Raw genomic sequence first — 6,965 nt, 5'->3', positions numbered from 1 at the left:
AGCTACCAGTCTTTTGGGTAGCTCTCCACAAGATGGGCACAGCTGGATGTGGACATCTTCCCCCAATCCTCTTTGCAGAACTGTTAGATATGGGAGAGGCTAACTAGTTTTTGCTGATGGACGGCAACCTCCAAGGTCATTCCAAAGATTTTCAATCGGATACAGATTGGGGCTTTGATTTGGCCACTCCAGAACATCCATCTTGTTCCTCTTGTTTCTATTCTTCGTCTTCTTTGCAAGCAACTCCATGGTAGCTTTGGCCTTGTGCTTTGGGTAAATCTGACCCATTTTCAGACTTTTTGCAGACTCCATCAGGTTCTTCTCTAAAATCTCCCTCTACTTGGCCCGTTCAATCTTAACATGTCCCCCGGTTCCTGCAGATGAGAAACATCACCACAACATTATGCTTCCACCACTGTGCTTCACAATGGGGATGGTGTTTTGGTGATGGGCTGTGTTGGGTTTTTGCCAAACATAACATTTGACATACATGCCAAAAAGGCTCTATTTTGTTTTCATCTGACCACAAAACTTTCTGCCAGTTTGTTTCAGGTTTCTCCAGATGTTTTTTTTTTTTGTGTGCAAAAAACAAATGGGACTCCAGATGGACCTTTTTTTGGGAATGGTTTTATTCTTGCCACCCTCCAATACAGGCCAAATGTGTGCAACATTTTGATATTGTTGTGTGATGCACATGTTCTCTGCTGGTCATAAAACACTGGAGGTCTTTCAAGGTTGCCATTGGATTCTTGGTGTCCTCTCTAGGTAATTGTCTTTTCTCCCAGTCATCTAGTTTCGATGGATGCCCTGATTTGGCAGACTGTGGGTGGTGCCATGTGCTTTCCTCTTCTTAATGATGGACTTAACTTTAATTAATGTTGGGAATATTTTATAATTAAATTTTCACTTGAAAATTGCTAAGTATTGTGTGTAGATTAGTAGGAAAAAAAATACAGATTTACTGCATTTTAATTCCAGGATATTGGTCAGCTAAATGTGAAGATTGTTCAACGGGTATATTCATTTTCTATCAACTGTACATACATACATTACTGCTAACTTAAGCACCTACTCTCAGTACCATTTGCCTGTAGTCACCTTTCAACCCTTTAACTATACAGCACACTTTTTACTGGCGGTACATATTTATTTGCATACATTCCTGTTCATATTCATAAGTCAATGTAGATTTCGATGAACAGTTGAAGCCACTTTGATGCTCTGCTGCTATGTTCTGGTGCTATTGCAAATTTGTCATTTTGGGGGTCAATATCGCTGTAGGGTGCCTTTTGGTGTCCTGTACATAAATAATTCATTTGCCGTGTTAATTTAACACAAAAATGACTATGAAAGGGTTTGTTATATTTGGACAAGTTTTTAGATTAATGAAAAAGCATTACTTAACTCTTTAGATACATTTTCTAGATTTTTTCAGTTTTGTGTAAGAGGATGCATGCTGTTTTGCTATGTCCCATGAACTGCTCATTCAATTTCAATGTGAGTAAAATATAGTCAAATCATAAAATTTAAAATGTTTGCTTTCATATTATTATTTTGTTAAATGAGATATTACCGAAGTTCATTGATCATTTGGTAATAAAATCATATTCTAATAAATATTAAAAAATAAGAGTTTGTGTGTGTCCCTAAAATGGCTGTGGGGTCCGCGGTGGTGTAGCGGTCTAAGCGTCGGCTTTGTGTCGATGCAGTTGCCCACTGGGCACGGGGGTTCGCGCCCCGGTCTGGTCAGATCCGGCTATGGCCGGACTCGATGAAGCGGCAACAATTGGCAGCGTTGTCTTCGGGAGGGGGGCGGAGTCGGCTTGTGTTCGTCACATGAGCGCGTCTGGGTGTGTGGGAGGGGGCGGCGGTTCGGCCTGGAGTCGCCCCGTCACGAAATTGGCGAGGCGTCTCCTTCGAGACTGCTGCCGGCCGGAGAGACGCAGTTGGCGAACGCGTGCAGTGCGAGGGTGGGTGTTTGAACTACAACAGGGATCGATTGGCCACTAAATTGGGAGGGGACGGAAAAATCAGAAATAAATCTAAAAAAAATGGTTGTCCACCCTGTCATATTGGGGAATCTACCCCTTTAAGAATAGGCCGTCCACTCTAGTGACGTCACGGCGACAGTCCCCCCCCCCCCCCTCTCTCTCTCTCTCTCTCTCTTCAGTGGCGGGAAATTCAACTGCTGAGGTGAGTGATGGCTGACTTTCCCATCCAAAGGAATTGAATCGAGCGCAGCTGGACTTGGTATTTATCCGTGAAGACGTTTCGCCTCTCATCCAAGAGGCTTCCTCAGTTCGTGCCTTTCTGGCTAGACCAAGCTAGTCTGACTGGCTGGTGATGAGACTCAGAATTTATCCTCTTCGGAGTCGTTATCAGAGCTATTGATGGCCGTGGCTCTTTGTGATTCGATGTTAAGCAGCGACGGTCGTTGGGGGTGTTGGTTTCGACTTCGTCAGTGCTCCATTCAGTGGTCATGAGAGTGGTTGGAGCCGTTAGTGGCCGACTGTTGTTCTTGGAGGCTAAGCTTCTTGAGTCTCCTGGGTAGAGATGCAAGGACGGCATTGTGAGTGGGAGATAGGTGGTGTCGCGGACCTCCTCTTCTGTTGAGGGGTGGCTTTTCCAGTTTGGCGTAGATGGCTTCCTTCACCCCTCTTTCAAACCATCTATCTCCCCTGTCCAAAAATGTGTAGGTTGCTGTCCTGGAAGGAGTGTGTCTTCTCCTTTAGGTGTAGCTAGACTGCTGAGTCTTGTCCTGAGGAGTTTGGCCCTCTTGTGTTGGGCCATATGTAGACTAGCTGACTTTCCTATTGACCGTTTTTCTTTTTATAAGTTTGCCACTTGCTCCGCCCGAGCTTAACATGTCCACCCTGTCAGCGTGAAATATGCCGGAAGTGATTAGAATACAATATTTTCAAAACGTGTAAGTTTAACTATAACGAATTCTCTTCAAAAACCAGACTAGCTAGTTAGCTAGTCACAGTTTGCTGTAAGCTAATATGCTAACTGAAGCTCAAAATGTCCACCCTGTCGTTGGATCGGCTCCGAGCCCTTTTTGGTTTGCAATGGGGATGGACAGGTTGACGCACAAGATCAGGCAGGAGTCTCCATGGACGATGATGTTCGCAGATTGACATTGTGATCTGTAGCGAGAGTAGGGTGCAGGTTGAGGAGAGCCTGGAGAGGTGGAGGTATGCACTGAGATGGCTTGGACATGTGTGGAGGAGAAATATTGGGAGAACGATGCTGAATATGGAGCTGCCAGGGAAGAGGAAAAGAGGAAGGCCAAAGAGGAGGTTTATGGATGTGGTGAGGGAGGACATGCAGGTGGCTGGTGTGACCGAGGAAGATGCAGAAGACAGGAAGAAGTGGAAACGGATGATCCGCTGTGGCGCCCCCTAACGGGAGCAGCCGAAAGTAGCAGTAGTAGTAAGATTAATACTCATCTCAGATCTTTTGTTACTCGAAAATCAAGCAGTTATTAATGAGTTGTAAAGTCACAGGATGTTAAATATCATGTTAGGCCAACGGTAACGTTGATGGTAGCAAGTGCTGGTTGACAACACTGCTGCTACAGTGGCTCACTAATCAGCAACGTCATCCATTCGTCAGTCTGTTTGACTTGTTGACTGACAACCGATTTTTATGCATGTGCATGTGCAAGATTCATTTAGTAATTATAAATAAATCATGCCAATAGACAAATACCCCCCCTTTGAACCGTTAGCGATCACGTGTTTTTGAATTTTGAATGGCGCACCTCTCCCTTCCCCATTGGACGTTGTACACGTGATGTGTATGACGAGCGGTAAACGGTCTGTCCTTTCCCGAGTAGCTTTATTGACAGCTGATGATTGCTCGTGGCATGAAACAGGCTTGTACTGTCTCATAAAGAATTTACTTGACTCACCGGATTATTTTGCTCCTTATTTGTTGAGCACTTCCCCTCCCTTTGAGCGTTTCTTTTAACAAATTTATATGTGAATATATTGTAGCGAATTCGGTGGGGAGCTCGGCCGGACCGTCACAGCCGGGACGCGAACTCACGTATTCCGCACCGCGGGCGACAACGTTAACCAGTCGACTAAAGGGTAAGCAAGTCTATTTATCCGTTATCGTTATATTGCCCCCTTCCTTCGGGAAGGGCGTCCCCGGCCGGACCATCACAGCCTGTGTGTGTGTGTGTGTGTGTGTGTGTGTGTGTGTGTGTGTGTGTGTGTGTGTGTGTGTGTGTGTGTGTGTGTGTGTGTGTGTGTGTGTGTGTGTGTGTGTGTGTGGCGCGACAGGCATGGGTGCAAGTCCATGAATGGTAAAGGGAGAGAGCTGGCTGATATGGAGAGAGGGTAGATATACTGTGTGTGCAAGAGACCAGGTGGGAGGGGAGATAGGCCAGGAGCATTGGAGGTAGGTTCAAACGCTTCTATCATGGTGTGGATGGGAGGAGAAATTGGGTAGGGGTAATTCTGAAGGAAAAGTATGTCAAGAGTGTGTTGGAGGTGAAGAGAGTGTCGGACAGAATGATGAGTATCAGAAACACTGCCATTTCATTTCATGCACTTGCGCATGTGAACAAATTTTGTCCTGGAGAATTAACACAAGCCAGGATGACTGTCGGTCGGAACTGCCAGTCTGTATGGGCTAGCAGTTAGCTTAGCCTGCCCCGCTTCCGCGTCCTGTCAGACCACCCTCGGTGTTACCTCTTTGGGCACAGCTCCAGGCAGGGCCGTGGTCCCTGGGTCCACAGGATGCAGCAGACCAAGCTCTCCCAGCTGCGGTGAGCAGAAAAGTGTCTCAGAATGCACAACACATCAAACCTTGAGGTGGAAGGGCTACAAAAGCAGAAGACCATGTCGGATTCCACTTCTGTCAGCCAAGAACAGAAAGCTGAGGTTGCAGTGGGCACAGGCTCACCAAAACCAAACAGCCGAAGGCTGGAAAAATGTAGCCTGGTCTGATGAATTTCAATTTCTGCTGAGGCACACAGATGGTAGGGTCAGAACTTTGCGCCAACAGCATGAAACCGTGGCCCCAACCTGCATTATGTCAACAGTCCAGGCTGGTGGCAGTGGTGTAATGGTGTGGGGAATGTTTTATTGGCACACTTTGGGCCTGTTAATACCAATCAATCAACACTCGACTGCCACAGCCTATTTGAGTGTTGTTGCTGACCGTGTGCATCCCTTCATGTCCACAATTTATCCATCATCTAATGGCTACTTCCATTATGATAATGCACCATTTCACAAAGCAAACGTCATCTCAAACTGGTTTCATGAACATGCCAATGAGTTCAGTGTTCTTCCGTGGCTTTCCTAGTCACTGGATCTGAATCCAGTGGAACACCTTTGGGGTGTGGTAGAACGGGAGATTCACAGGATGAGTGTGCGGCTGACAAATCTGTAGAAATTGCATGACGTGATCATGTCATCATGGACCAGTCTCAAAGGAATATTTCCAACATCTTGTGGAATCCATTCCATGACGAATTGAGGCTGTTTTGAGAGCAAAGGGAGGCCCTACCCACTGTTTTTATTTTTATTTTTACTTATTTGGTCTTACTCTTATTTTTACCTTGTCTGGGTTTTTTTTTGTAAAGCACTTTGTAACATTTTTTTTAGAAAAGTGCTATTTAAATAAAGTTATTATTATTATTAGTAGTAGTAGTAGTAGTAGTGGTAGTAGTAGTAGTAGTAGTAGTAGTAGTATAGTGTTGCTAATAAAATGCTCCGTGAATAGTCCCACTAATGCTTCTTGTTAAATGTGATGTAGAGTTGAGACCCACAATTTGCAGAGTTCTCCCGTGTGATATTGACAGCTCTGCTTTTTGCTCCTTGTACAGAATAGAGCTATTTCTTTCCTAAGTTTCTCCGAGACTGATATTTCCCACGGTTTAATGTGTGTTATCCTGTTAGTTTCGTGTGAGCGTCACACGAAGTCAGCTGCATGGGCAAACTCATACTCGGCAAATGAAGCACATTATGATCTGCACCGGCTCGGCTGAATCTCTGGGGGGGAAGGGGGGGGGCAACCTCTGAAGTCCATGACTAGTTTTGCAGCACCACAACTGGTCGTTATCAATACATTTAAAAAAAAAAACCTAGTCGGCCCACAAGGTGTCATGGTGGGCACACCCAGATGCTCAGACACGCTGACTTGTTCCACCAGGCAGGTTCAGATCTGGGCCATAATAAGCGATTTATACCCGCTCGGCTCATATTCGGGGATAAGAACAGTTCGGTTGGGGTATTAACGCTGGCAACTCGGATGTATGACAACGTGGCTGTGCTGCTGCGACAGGGACAAAGTGAATCTCGGAGCCGGCGTAAACAAGCGACCTGCCCGAATCACGTTTTAAACTTCAAGTCCCATGATCCTTTGTAGCCACGCGTCGGAGGGCTAATTAGAAAGTCTCCATTTAACGACAACCGTTATTGTCGTTGTCGGTTCTACGGCAAAGGGTGTGGGGGCGAGTTATATTTTGAATTAAGATGATTTAGCGGTTCGTAAAATTGCGGGCGTTAATCCCCCCTCCCGTCGGCGGTGCCGCCGCCCCTCCTCCCTCCCCCCCTCCGCCTCCTCCTCCCTGACACCGTAAATGTTATTTATGAATTCCAATCGCTCGCGGGCGTGTGACGTGTGAACGCTATTTTCTTTCTTTTTAAATGGACGACACTGGGGATTGACTGTACGTGGTTATTTTTTTTTCTCTCACACGCCTTATGGTGCGTGTTCCGGTTGGGGGGTGGGTGGTGGTGTGTGGGGGGGGTTGAGTTTAAATTTCAATATCAATTCTGTGTGTTTATTCATTTCATAACCACCACCCCCCCCACCCCAACTCCACCCCCCACCCCCAATGTAGTGACAGGCAAGCGGTGCTGCTGTATTTTGCTTCTTTTTTTTTTTTTAACACTAGGTCAATACATCCGAGACGCGCGTTCCGTACCGACGCCGCTCCCACAGCC

The sequence above is a fragment of the Lampris incognitus genome, chromosome 8, assembly GCF_029633865.1.
Source record: "Lampris incognitus isolate fLamInc1 chromosome 8, fLamInc1.hap2, whole genome shotgun sequence".
Classification (NCBI taxonomy): domain Eukaryota; kingdom Metazoa; phylum Chordata; class Actinopteri; order Lampriformes; family Lampridae; genus Lampris; species Lampris incognitus.
The sequence above is the reverse complement of the archived record's forward strand: the minus strand, read 5'-3'. Positions refer to the sequence as shown.